At 38.6% G+C, this 15,317-nt stretch overlaps 1 protein-coding gene and 1 long non-coding RNA gene across 3 annotated transcripts in view; both read left to right on the plus strand.

Moving 5' to 3' along the window:
- The window catches only part of LOC126813891 (enoyl-CoA hydratase EchA19), a 178,036-nt gene that overhangs the window by 33,225 nt on the left and 129,494 nt on the right, over window positions 1-15,317 (plus strand). The gene's annotated exons all lie outside the window — the stretch shown is intronic.
- Window positions 7,917-13,526, plus strand: LOC130013603 (uncharacterized). Its single transcript, XR_008788791.1, has 6 exons — window positions 7,917-8,255; window positions 9,079-9,156; window positions 10,213-10,317; window positions 11,021-11,167; window positions 12,297-12,365; window positions 13,448-13,526. It is a non-coding gene; the product is annotated as an uncharacterized LOC130013603 (long non-coding RNA).

Consider the following 15,317-nt stretch of genomic DNA (forward strand, 5'->3'; position numbering starts at 1 on the left):
CTTTCTGCGTGCCAAGTTTGCGATATTTTAGTATGGTTGAGGCAATAACATGTCTTAAAATGTTTCTATTATAAAGGTAACAATTATTATCGCTTTAGCCTCTTGAGCGTCCACAAGAATTTTCAAAGTGATCAAGGGCCTTCACTCTACCAGTAAATATAACAAGCATGTTTCCACAAGCAATTGTGGACGACGGATGGGGACGACGGCAATATACGACCACATTTCAATATGGGCGTATAAAAATTGTTTGCGTCATTTTGGGGTAATCAGCCCAGTGGTGTGGGGTATGACGCCCGGGTATAGTTTGAGTGTTATTAAAGAATTTCTTATTGTTATAGCATTGCAAATATGTAAAAAAATAATGTTATTTTTTTTTTAACCTTTTCCATGTTTCCACTTCAAAATGTGGTATAATGTGTCTTTTTGAAAATCAATAAAAATTTACCCCCAAAAATATTCTTCAAATAAGTTCACATAAACAGCTTCATTCTGACCTTTATTTCGTAGAAGTGGACAGAAAACTAGAGCAGGTAGGATAAAAATGAGATAACGTCGGCGGCCATATTTGATGACGTCATTGTTGAATAACCTACCACGTGGCGAGTGTCCACCCAAGTTCAAAATACTTACCTCGGCACCCTTTAAACATTTCTTCAAAAAAATTCTCCATACTCAAACTTTCCTACAGAACCATAGTCAGATTCTGGATTATACTTGGTACAAACAATTTTTTCTAAACCAGCAATTACGTCATCAGAAACCTCATTTGTATGTTAGAATATTGGAAAAAGAAAGACAGATAGTCAGTACCATTGAAAGCATGTAGGCCCAGATATTCTCGACACTTTCAATACTAATCTTGATGGATCAAAAAATATATCAAGATTAGTATTGAAAGTGTTGAGCATATCCTAGACCTGACAACAAACCATACGAGGACAGCAAAATAGCTTACCCACTCCTCTTCGCTTTGCAAATTAATGGAGGCGCTGAAACAAATTTTATTTTGCGTTCTTGCTCGGGCGAAATAGACACCCCAATCATTCTCCTCGCAAACAGTGATCCAAATATACACATTTTGATTGATAATGAAACGGGCAAAGGTAGAAAATATCGCGGAAGGTGACTTACATCAGTAGATGACACTAGGAGAAAGATTATCTGGGTGAAAAAATAACAGACCTTTCTTTATTACCAACTTGCCGTAGTGGTCTTTTGCTACATGGCTGAGATGAAGATTTACATGTAAATTGGTATCTGAAGCATATCCAAATATATGCGAGCTGTTGGTCAACAACCAAGAAGATATTTATCCCGCTCATATTATGACCTTTGATTTTGAATCCTCTGATGAAGACTAAGGATAAACTAATATCTAAACATGTCTCTGATTTACTGTGGGTTTTTTTTTATCTCCAACTCTCTTGAAAAGTACCATTATGATTTAATATATTCAATGACGAAATAGGTACTGAACGAGAAAGCTAACGAGAAACCACTTTTAAGGTCAACCTTGAACCAAATGATGCCTGTCCACAAAAAAACCCCCACATGTTACCCCCCCCCCCCTCTCCCCCTACAGGCACCTACACCGGCGCCCAATCCAACACAATGGGAATCTTCTAAACATATTTATAAACATAGTCATCATTTAAATCGACGTGAACTCATTTCCCGCCAATTTTACCCCCCCCCCCCCACACGCACACCTGCAACCACCCGTCCCACCTCGCCACAAATCAAAACAATTGTCGAGTGGCATCATTAACACTTATTTAGAGATGGGCAGTCCTAGAAATGTATGTTTTATTAATATACAGCATGATGATCATTTATGTCAACATAATCACATTTTCCCCCAATTGTAGACATTGGACCCCCCATATCTCGAAAACGACCCCCTCAAACGCCTGATCACCACCTAGAATCGGAATCTACGCAAAAAAACTAGCTAGAAAAACTTGGTCTCATAAATTCAAAGCTCGGGTGGGGATTCCCCCTTCAGCCACCGGGCTATATTGGGTAATTCGACATGCCCTCATTTACACTGTATTACATATAATCCCGTGGTGGTTAGATTTATATTCTACTTTGTCTCATCCGTACCTTGATTAGCTAGTAACCGTGACTTAATAATATACTGAGCCAAAATGAAAACGCACCATTTTAATATATGGATAAATCACGATTTTTTAGCGCAGACATGGGAGACGAAACGATATGTCAAGCTTGAGGGCATGAGAACCAAGTTTTTTTTTTGCGAAGGTTTGGATGGTTCCATCGCACGTTAACCGGCAACATATATTAGATTGCCTGTTGAAAGCTTCAAGTACTGCTGCTATTGAGAGGTGTTCACATGAAATCGTCATTGTGTCAGGAACATGATTGTTTACATTGTTACAGGTTGTATTATTGTGTCTATATAATCAATTAGTCTAGGTTAAAATAAAATTGATAATAATGAGATTAATATCAACGGAATTGTAAGTAACAAATTTGCTGGACTGTAAATATTTCTGCAAGATAAAAATATTTTTTATACATTATCGACTTGAAAGAGATAAGTGGTCGGTTTTATGGTGATTTTCCCACACATTGTACACTAGTTTTACTTCTGATTTAACAGCAATATTTTATTTCGCATTATGCAGTGTCATGAAGCATTTAGAGAGAGAGAGAAATGGGGTTTAACGCCCACTCGACACAAACTAGGTCATTTCGGGACTAACATATGGTTTAATTTTATTTCAATAATTCGCTTGCGCATAGGGGTCTTTAGCAGTGGGACGAAACCGGAGGACCCGGAGAAAACCCACGAGGTTGGACATGCCAGTCGACTCAATGACAGACTTTATGATACAGCGCGCGCACGCTAACCATTCAGCCATCCAGCATTCAATGTAAACGATATTATGTATCATTACTTTAAAAACAAAACGCATATTTAATGGACTGGAACTATTTCCATAAATGTTATTAGTCATTTCACAGGAAATTGAATTTTATTTATCTGTTGATCTGCATATTTCATAACAAATATTCTTCATCGTGGTGAATTCACATTCTATACATTACATTTTAATCTAAATTTCATTTGCTCTTTTTTGCATACGTGGCATGCTCAGTTCCCCCAGAAAATCTTACATAATTAGACGGTTGCACACGCGTTTTCCCGTTATTTCAGCCCGTGAGTGAGGCAACTTGAAAATGCTCCAATATAGCCTTATTTATGTGGATTTGCAACCGAAATCCCACTCAACTAATCAACCAGGCTCTTGTAGCTGAATTCACCGGACACCCGAAATTTGACTTCCCGAAAATACAAATTGACAAAACAAGTAACGATGATGCCCGAAAAAAATGTCGCACTAAGCAGAATGTCCCCAGACCAACTGTCACCGGGTACTTTGTTTTACTGGTTGGAAAGCAAACTATACCCCCCCCCCCCCCCCCCACACACACACACACACACTTGCGCACACCACCATCACCAAACACACACCATGATGTACCTAATAATGTATTATAAGGTCCATGCACACTCACACACACGCCCATGTAAATAAGATACGCGCAGAAAAGTGAATAGGCCAATATTTGATGAAAAATAAGTCATTATAAATTGGAGGTTAAAATAATAATTGGTATTTTTGAACAATTATTTGGGTTACTCGCTAATAAATAAGCTGAAGGAAGTCCCGTGTGCATTTACGTGTCGCCTCAATTTGAATCATAAAAGGGAGGGGTGAAAATCAAGATGGCGTCCAAAATGGCCACTATACCAAGGTTTTATTGACCAAACAATCCATTAAAACAAACCACTAGTTGTATAACACATGACATCTTTGTAAAATCCAAGACGACCACCAATTACCTGAGATTAACTTTAGCAAACGTATGGTTTAACTTAAGTCATCTTCCAACTACAAACATGTTTTTAATTTTAGATTAAATATCAGTTGGTGTGTAATTATGTTACTAAGGCGTTTTAAGCCAATATCAAGCGGCACGTCGAATTACCCAATAACACCCAATAACTCCCAAATAACACCCAATAACTCCAAAATGCTGGATTTGGAAACAAAAAATAACAATTTATTTGAATACGTTTCACGCTCATTTGCGTGAAACGGGATAACTCGTGTATGTGATTTGTGTTGATAAGAACATAATGTATGCATTGTATGCATTCGTTGTAATGTCGTGTAGTTATGAAGTGGCTTTGATCTGAAATTGGTGTTCTGACATTCGAACCAAATCACTACTCGAATATTCGGCGAATATCAAGATAATATTAGAATAGTATTCGAATAGCTGATACAAAAATACGAGAACACGGAACATTAATTAAAAGAATACGTAGGCCCACTATTTCTCAACCATCTATAATACGATAACCACATAAAGATTCTTATTTAGAAAGTTTCTGCCACCAAGAGGATTTATATAAGATTTAGATAAAGAGTCTGCCGTCCTTTCCATAATAGTTTACAAATAGATAATGGAAAATAAATATGAAAATTTCGGTCAACTTATTCTATGATGAGCGAAGTTATGAGTAGTTTTGACAAGAAATAGCCTGTTATGTCCGACGATTGTCGATTGGCAGTTCATATTGTCGATTGTCAAGTGCCATTGCCACGACAATAAACGAAGTCTCCATTGTCAGTCCTTCAATTGACCGTCGCCGTGAGTGGTGCAATATTATCGCTTAACTTAAATCTGGCGGCGCAATATCTAAGCCACCCAATGTCCCAGAGAGTTGATTATGGACTTGTCATGGAGCCAGAAAAAAGACCCGCAATGGGCAGATTTAACTCCTGCACAACACACGCCTCATTAAACATGTCTTCTGGGATGCCCCACTGGTGGCAGGGATCCCTATATAAAACTTTGCTAATTTAGCAACTTCACTTGTCATAACATAACATGTTATTGTCTGCGATATCACCTCGGTGGACGCGGACGTAAAATACAACTAACTCACACACACAGCAACTTCTGGAAATCAATGCTCATTCGAATAATGTAACCGCTGATGATTAGTTCACAGGTTTTAACCTGGATCAACACATGGAACCTTGCAAAGGTCTGTGAACTAACGGCTTAAGCCTATATCTGTGATTATAATGCAATCCAGAGCAGGAAAATATCCACAATGAACAGCTGCTACTAAATTAGTTATTCCTATAAGAGGAACTGGCTAATATAAATCAAATTTAATTCTTTCCGAATATTCCAACATCAGACTAGTATTCGATTTGCGGAGTTCTGCGATCGAATATTCGAATACAGGGGCAGAACACTATTTGTAATGACGTTGATCAAAGGTCACTTGGTAAATCTGATTATATTCACTTCAGTAGTTATTAGATATCCCATTTGTATAGATATTAAATACAGTATTATATAATTTGTCAGATTCTAAATGCAACACTCAAGATGGTCGAAAAAAGATTTTAACCGCATTAATGACATTTGAAAATACACATGACACAATTCTGTGTAAGAAGTGAGCGACGTATCGGTATTATCAAGCGAATGTATTTTTACCATTGTCGTTGCATAGAATTGTGTCAAGTGCATATAAAGTTGAAGAGGGTTATTTCGTCAAAACGATTCTTGACCAAATGACAAATACTCCAAAAAGCTGAAATATTCGTTTATTATTTACGCCCTGGTGCAAACACTAATCGCCGCTCGCATTCTGTGACTGAAACCAACTGCCCATGGCCACAACTTGATAAGCTCACTGGAAACCACGGGGTTGTTCTAGTGTCCAACGTATTTTAATACTTTATATTTTGCTTGGAATAAGATACGGCCAAAGCAAAAAAGAATCTGTGTTTTCGGTTATTTGGTCACAAAATAAGGTCGGTCGGTCGACGATCTTGCGGTGATAAGATTGGTTACTAACTGAACTAATATTAATCTTTTAGTAACCTAAATCAATTCTCGCATTCTATAGCCTTTTTAATATCATTTTACATACAGTTCAGTTATTATTATTTATCTAACTTTTAAAGTTACTGACAGTTGTTAGCATTTCTAAATAGTATTTCCAGTTTGATTACTGAGTGAGGTTTTGGAAAATATAAAAAAAATGCCGATTCGGAATATTGGAGATACCGAAATTTCAGTGTCTGCAAGGCAGATTTATACGATCTGGGAAATGAGAAACAAAAGATTAGGGTGAGAGACTTACTCTCAAAAACAGGGTCGGTCGGGTTGCCGTAAATACAAGGAGTGGGGTGGTAATATACTATTCAAAAAAAGTAGGGGATATTTGATTTTGGGGGCATAATACTAAAATATGCAAATGACTACGAAAAAAGTCACTATAGAACCTAACAGAAGAAACATTTCCAGTTACATGTGACGCCCAAACGCACCAATAGCTACCGCATGGAATGCAGGTGATGCTTGGGATCATCATGGGGGTCCAACCCAAGATTTTCACGACTCTGACTTTGAATGTTACAGTCATTGTGGCATTGAATTCCAGGGTGGAAACATCAGTTTAATTGTTTTAGTGACCAGAAAACAAATTTTGATATGCGTCGGCTTACCCAAAATGAAAGGTTACGTGCCCTTGGCATGCTACAGATCGGCACAACACAGGCGGTTGTGGCGCGGACGATGAATGTTTCTCAGTCTGTCATAAGCAGGCTATGGTCCAGATACCGTGATACACAATCTGTACAGGACAGACCACGCTCAGGTCGACCAAGGGCGACAACTCAAGCCCAGGATCGATTTATCCGTACCTTGGCCTTGAGAAATCGTGTCATCACAGCAAATCAGATCAGCGCTCGTCTTCAAACAGACACTGGTGTGAGAGTGAGTGGCCAGACGATTCGGAATCGACTGCATAGGGGTCACCTTCGCGCCCGATGTCCTCGCGTGATCCCTTGTTTGAGAGATCATCACATTCAGGCAAGACGTCGTTGGTGTAGGGATCGTCAACACTGGGATAATCGACGCTGGAGCAATGTGATGTTTTCAGATGAGTCAAGGTTCACTGTTGATTTTTTGGACAGACGTAGGAGGGTGTGGCGTCGTCGAAACGAGCGCTTCCAAGACGTTAACGTCATCAGACATGATCGATTTGGGGGTGGTTCTGTTATGGTGTGGGGAGGCATCACTGTTGCTGGAAGAACGGCTTTACATGTTGTTGCAGGGCGTGTTACAGGCCAGTACTACCGGGACAACATCTTGGCAGTCCATGTTGTGCCGTTCGCACGACGTCATGGCCGCCGTTTCATCTTCCAGGATGACAACGCAAGATGTCACAGGGCCAGGATCGTTACAGGTTACCTCCAACAACAGAACATCACCACATTATCTTGGCCAGCACTGAGTCCCGACCTCTCCCCCATCGAGCATGTCTGGGACATGCTTGGACAGAGGTTACGTCAACGTCAACAACGTCCTGCCAATGTCCAAGAACTTGCTGCTGCGTTGCAACAGGAATGGGACAATCTGGACCAAAATGACCTTAGACGTCTCATTAGGAGTATGCCACGTCGGATCAATGCTTGTTTGGCAAACAGAGGAGGATTTACCCGTTACTGACTTGGTTGTGATGCTGTGGTAACTTTGCTGTTTGACCCCGGGTATCATTTTACCCTTATAATGGTCAGTCTGTGCCTTACTTAGTCTAACGATCATTTGGAATAAGTCGATGAATGTGAACTTCATTTCATTTTGTCATTTGTTTCTTCGTTAGTTTCATTAGGTGACTTTAATAACACTTAAAAATCAAATATCCCCTACTTTTTTTGAATAGTATATATCGACAATCTGTTGGAAGAAAACAAAGGCTATGTATTTATTGGTCACAGCTTTATCTCTATGTCTATATCATGTATTGAGATAGCAGTGTAAGGTAATAAATCGATTTATGTTGAAATCTTCCCAGTGTGTTATAATATACACTTATACAATAACATGTACAGGTGACAGCTGCTGATATACTGAGTGTTGAAGATAAATAGATCATTCTGCCATTTGTATGGTTTACTTGATAGAAGTTGATCAGTGATCACAGGATGCTATCTATTTTGTGTTTGGGTGTTTTGTTTGCGGCTACTGATGGTAATGTCGATCTCGCTGCACCTGTGAAGATAGATGTATATTACGAGACATTGTGCCCAGATTCAAAACATTTTCTTCTAACTCAGCTCAGGCCCACCTACCATACGTTGAAAGATATTGTGGAAATCAGTTTGGTACCTTACGGAAAAGCTACAGTAATTTCATTTGCAGTTATTATAGTTTCAAACGCCAACATTTTAATGTGGTAGTATATTGCCCTTACCCTGTCCGCCCGTCCATACTATTTTGTAAACGTAGATAAATTTTAATACGTTGTTCAGGTGGATAAACAGAAGAATTCTATCGAATATCAATAATTTCTCATGTCGGAGTTATGCACTTTCAATTACGAAACTATGTTAACGCACTAATGGGAGGAAATTATGAAATCATCGATGATTTCTGACGATAATTCTCAGAAATGTATCCCTTAATTAAGAAACCGTGTCAACCCTCCGGAGGCAACAATAATTATCACCGGTTTCCAGCATGGTTTCACGTTATTAGTGCTTCAAAAAGAAGGCCCGACAAGAGTCAACGTTTAGTTGTTCGGATGGACGAAAAACTAAGGCCCAGGATACACGCGGGTGTGCACGTAAAAGAACATTTATCGCGGGATAGTATCTGCATTGGTTTATTACAGATACAATTTGGGCGTTATCTATTTGATGTTATATATTACAGGAACCATATGAATGTTATTATTACAGGAAAGAAAATGGAAGGTTGGGTGGCCGAATGGTCACCGCGTGTGCGTTGTATCACAAGGTCTGTCACTGAGTCAACTGGCGTGGCTTCGATTCCACAGTTGTATGTGACAAGGAGTAGGGTCGCCTGTCCTACCTCGTGGGTTTTCTTTGGGTCAGTTTGCACCACTACTAAAGACCGGGAAATAAAATTGAATCATGTGTTAGTCCTGAAATGACCCGAATTGTGTCGAGTGGACGTTAAAATCCATATTTTTCTCTCTCTCTACAGGAAAAACAAGAAACAGATGGTTCCTACACATTCACCTGTCAACATGGTAGTAAAGAATGTTACGGTAACGTCATACAAGTACGTCAGGGTTTTTTATAGTTTTTAAATATTGCTTGCCTGGTGCTAATTAATATTTGCTTTATCCCGTTGAGTGGAACAGGGGCAGCTGAAATGATACATTTAGAATATTTTGATGCTTTGTACGTGATCAAATTTTAACAATGTACAGTTTATTTTTAATTGATTTGAGAGCTACGTGGGCTGGCTGAAAATGATAGATCAATCGGATTGAAACAACAAGTACAATCATTGAATGAATCATAGACATAAGAACTGCAACGGTGGTGTTATTATTGTCTTCGTACCAGCCCATCTTGTGAACCTACCAATTGAAATCACCAGTCCCCGAGTTGACAAAGCATTTTCAGACTTAAGTTAAGAATTTACTCAAAACTGTTTGCCTTATTCTAACTAAAATATAGCTCTTTATAAAACTATTGTTGTCTTAATGTATCAAATACCTCAAAAAGAAACTATGTGCAAAGTTTTGTGTTTTTGGATCAAAGATATTTCTCATAAACAGTGATTGAAAGTTGAGTAAATTCTTAACTTACGTCTGAGAATGCTTTGTGAACTCAGGGCCCGAAATAGACTAAACTGGCTGTATGGTCCTGGAACTGAATATGGTTCTGTAGGAAAGTTTGAGTGCAAATTTCACACAAGATATCTGTTATCAACCTAGAATTGGATGTTTACCAAATTATAACTCCATAACTTTTATATAACAATCTGCCACTCATTCACTCATTTTGATTTAAGTGCATATTAGACAATGACTTCTGTACAATGTGTGCATCTAATAATTAGCCAAAGATATTAATTAATTCAATATAATTCTATAATTAATTTAAAGATCAAAAATTCTAACAATCTTGCTACAATGTACAGCATCTTAAACTAAATGGTAGGTTATTCCATAAAACAGGGACTTGAAAACTAAAAGAGCGCTGACCATAAGAGACTAGTTAAACAGTTTTAAGCTTTAAGCTGATGTGCGTAATGTTCGACCGGGTGTATAAAGTTCTAAAAGATCTTCTTTCACTATAATTACAGTATATGAATATTGTATTTTAGGCGTGTGCTATTAAACATATAAATGATTTTGATGTGTACTCGCAATTTATTTACTGTATGGAAGAAGTCATATTTACGGATGGTCCTGAAAAAGCTGCTCGTGATGTAAGTTGATGTTATTCTACAGGTTACTCGTTTTGTTTCCTGGCGGTACAATTACAACTAAATGAAATACAACTAAATGATGCGCCATAATTAAGAATTATGATTAATGTTGACAGAGTTATTGTCCTTGCTTCAAAAATAAATTTCTCAATTTTTGCAGATATGACGGCGATTGACCGATTGGGATGAAACTTTCTGTTCAAAATGCTTGTAAAGAAGCAAACAAGAATTATTTCAGGGCGTTATATTAACTAGTGTTACATGGGATGGGGATAGGCAGGTGTGTGGGTAATGGTGTTATTGCATGTCGTTACGTCATAAGGATGTGGGAAGCAATCGTATTAGCAGATAGCGAGACGTTTTTGACTGAACTGGGCACTGGTGATATATATTGCTGTATAATACAGATATGCCCTATTATTTTATTGCTGGAGTTTTACTGAATCTCCTCACTGCTAAAAGCAAATTGATCTTTTAACATGTAAACTACCAATATTTGAATACCCTTGTCGATCCTTGTACAAGAAGACCATCTGTGGGTGTATGCTGTAGTGTGGTTGGACATCTGCTTCCAGAATCCGACATTTGTATTAAATAACCACTCAGTATAATGTAACACATATACTTTAACCAGGTTTCTAGTATTATGTCGACCAATCAGTATCTAGAACACATATTTTAACCAGTTTTTATTTTATCGCAGTGTTCTGTCAATCAATCACTGCCCATAGATGATATTTTGACCTGTGCCAAAGGAAACGAAGGAATGATGTTACAACATGCATCAAGTATACAACAAGGCTCGTTAGACCCAAAGTTGGATTGGGTCCCGTGGGTTGTTATAAACAATGTGAGTACTCCGTGGTATCCCTTGGTTTAGGATTACTGCTGTGTTTGTTATTTTTTATACGCCCACATTTTCATGAGGACGTATTATTCCGTCGCCACTGTCCACCAGGACTTCCATCCGTCGGTCCGTCCGTCCGTCCGTCGACAATTTGTTTCTGGACACTCCACAGGACCATAACTTAATGGATTATGGCAGCTCATTGTACGAAACATCACGTTTTTAGCTTGTGGATACTCTGGAGGTCACAATTATTATCCGATCTTGATGAAACTTGAAATGTATTTTTATAACCCAAAGATCTTGGTTCCTTTCAATATTCGCACACATCCTAGACTGTATCTTTCTGAATTATGGCCCCTGATTGTACAAAAAATCGTGTTTTTTAGCTTGTGGATTCCCAAGAGATCACAATTCTTATCCGATTTTAAAAACCGTTCAAATATATCACCATTTTACCATAATGAAGGTTGAAATGAAACTGTCGGACAAAATGGCCGCTCTTTGCACGCAAATTGTGTAAAAGTATGTAATACGAAGGTTGTGGACCCTCTAGAGGTCACAATTTTATCCGGTATTGATGAAACTTAAATATATATTTATATCCCAACGATCTCTGCGCATTTTAGACCATAACTTCCTGGACTATGGCCCCTGATTGTACGAAAAATCGCCTTTGTTTTTAGCGTGTTCTCTATCCATTTCATGCAAAATGTGGGCTTATCTTGCCTGGCAAGTGGCAACCGCTGGTTTTCTTGGGCGGGGGGGGGGGGGTGACCGAATGGTTTAATGCATGGGCTTTAGATCATAAGGTCTGTCATTGAGTCAAGTGACGTGGTTTCGATTTTCAGCTTGTGTGTGACAAGGATCTCCTGTCCACCCTCGTGTGTTTTCTCCGGGTCGTTCGGTTTCCTTCCACTGCTAAAGACCCTTACACGCAAGCAAATTATTGAATCATGTTAGTCCAGAAATGAACTAGTTTGTGTTGAGTGGACGTTTAACCCTATAGAGTATGTGGTTAAAATCAATTGTTTTAATAGTTTATGAATTAAAAAAACACACTTTTTTGCAGAATTTATGAAATGTATTCTAATGAAATATATTCTAAAAATATTAATTGTATGTCGTACAGGTACATACAGAAAGGATAAAAAAATTATCTGCAAAAAATCTATTTGGATTGGTGTGTCAGACCTATCAGGTGAGGAATGAAAATGTCTAATAGGGACATTGTATTTTCATATACAACTGGCGACAGTTTTATCTTTGATGTGAATAGAAGTTATATCTCATATCAACCTGTCATGACGTCATCATAGGTTGATATTTTCGGTTCATAATCATATCAACCTGATATGTTGATGATCGAAATAATTTTTTATTCTTTTGACCATTAAAGGGGCATTATGGGAGATTGATCCACTATGAGGGGCCACAGTGGCTAAGACGCTGGCTCGCTAGCCCGGAGGTCGTTCGGATGTTGGCAGTTGGAATTCGATATAAGAGTAGACCGTAGCGCCGCTTCCCGGGCAAAATTTCCCTCATAGCACACTGTATGGCGTATGCCTGTGTTCTTTAGCCAAGTTCGGAACAGAACAGTAGGACGTTCATTTCATTTGATCTTCTCAACCGAGTCCTGGATCTGACTACTATGGTTCTGTAGGAAAGTTTGAGTTGGGATAAAAAAAAATCGTATAATGTTTAGTAGGTGTCTTAGTCAGTATTTTGGACTTGGGTGGACACTCACCACGTGGTAGGTTAATCCCCAAATGACGTCATCAAAGATGGCCGCCGACGTTATTTCAATTTTACTATACGTCCACATTCATAATGCCGACGTATTTTATGCCGTAGCCCCTGTGTGTGTGTGGAGGGGGGGCGGGAGGTGGGTGTCTGTAGGTCGCCTACAGGCCGTAATTCTTAACAGATGCTTTTGAAACTTTGCATAGTTATTCCTTATACCCTAAAGATGGCCCCTATTCAGTGATATTCTTGAATCTTTACATACTTATTCCTTATACCCTAAGGATGATCCCTATTGTTTTTTGTGCATGTCCGACCCCCAGGGGCAAAGCCACGCCCATTTTTTGTATTTGTTTGTCTTCTACAGGCCGCATTTCTTAACGTATCATCTTGAAACTTTGCATACTTATTCTTTGTACCCTAAGGAAACATACCACTGCAAGAAGGTGTAGAGCTTGCAAATTCTCTAATGTTCTAATTGGTTCAAGCATGAGTTCTAATTTCTGTCTGAAATCATTGTCTTCTTAAAATATTTTTCAGGGAACCAAACCAGAAGCTTGTAAGCTGAAACCTATAGGTGTTTAGAGAAGATAGTTTTATTAAAACTTGTATCTCTATTTGTTTTGTTTCATTTCCTGGTTCGTAGGCTTGCTGATCTGCATACCATAAATCTGTCATTTATCATCTATGCAAACGCCAGATCTTTGTTGTATTTATACAGAGAGAGAGAAAGAGAGAGAGAGAGAGAGAGAGAGAGAGAGAGATGGGTTTTAATGGCCACTCGACACTAGCTAGTACATGCGACCCAACTCCTTGTCACGTACAAGGTGGGGTGGGGGTGGAAACACGCCACCTGACCCAATGACAACCCTCATGATTTAAAGTGTAAATGTAATTCGTCGACCAACCTCAGATGTTGCCAAAAATACTGCTTAAGAAGACACCTGGCCCTTGCTACGATAGCTGAGTAATACAGGTTTCCTGAATCGGAAGTGACGAACGCCAAAGGAAAACACGAGTCGTCTCTCTATATAACTGACTGATGTGACGAGTGATAACGGATATACGGGCTAATTTCTGCTCACATTCCTTCGAAGACCAAAAGTTGTTATATGGGACTGTAAGAGGATACCTAACAATTTAATAAAGTAATTGAATGTCATTAGATAAGAGAACACGAGAAAAATAGAAATAGCCTGTACATTCCCTTGTTTATATTCATTCTATACCTTATAAAAACATGGTAATGTACCGACCAAAAGTTGTTATATGGGACTGTAAGAGGATACCTAACAATTTAATAAAGTAATTGAATGTCATTAGATAAGAGAACACGAGAAAAATAGAAATAGCCTGTACATTCCCTTGTTTATATTCATTCTATACCTTATAAAAACATGGTAATGTACCGACTTTTTCTGTTTTTCTTTCGTGTTCACTTATCTAGTGGCAGTCAATTCTTTTATGAATTGTCAGATATCCTCTTAGAGTCCCATATAACAATTTTGGTCTTCGAAGGAATTATTAGTGAGCAGAAATTCGCCCGTATATCCGTTATCACTCGTCACATCAGTCAGTTATATAGAGAGACGACTCGTGTTTTCCTTTGGCGTTCGTCACTTCCGATTCAGGAAACCTGTATTACTCAGCTATCGTAGCAATGATCTCTGTGTTAAAATTATATTTGGAATGTGTTTAACCAGCTCTTTCACATATGTGATAATGACTGGCACCAATATTGTCCTTTAAATAACAGGAGGGAAGGGTCGGGGGTCTTCTTAAGCAGTGTTTTTGATGACACCTGAGGTTGGTCGACGTATGCACGAAAGTTGATCGTTGCGTTGAACTCAAAAGTCAAAGTAAATCGTCATTTTTGGCCATTTCTCCCATTTCGCGTTCATAAGTTACTGTTATGTTCTAGTGGACCAACAGTGAAACTTTTAACGAAAAAATTAATGTTGTAGGCGGAAGTCGAATTAACCTATCTCTCAGGGTGGCAAAGGGGTGTTTTAGGGGAGAATGACGGGTCCGTGGTTGAATTAAACTCCAAATTTCGACGTTTTGTCGGACCACCCCACCCCATACCAGGGGAAAGTGACCCGCAACTTAAGAATCAAGGTTCAGCGTATCGGGCACCGCTGTCCACTCATCTAGCATAGTAGAAATTTTGTACACGATTTTCGAAACAACCTCAACCTAGCTCCCTTACTAATTAAAAATTATAAAGAACACATTTTTGGAATAATATTTACCAGTATGGAAACTGGCCGCAACAACGAGCTTTCCAACTTATATTGATTTTATAGAGCTACTCTTATATCCGGGTTACCCCAGGTAAGTTATTGTGTCTGAAATAAAAGGACAGGTTCTCTAATCGCTTTCTAACGGTACATAACCTCCATTATTTTCT

Source organism: Patella vulgata, chromosome 1, assembly GCF_932274485.2.
Source record: "Patella vulgata chromosome 1, xgPatVulg1.2, whole genome shotgun sequence".
NCBI classification, from domain to species: Eukaryota; Metazoa; Mollusca; class Gastropoda; family Patellidae; genus Patella; species Patella vulgata.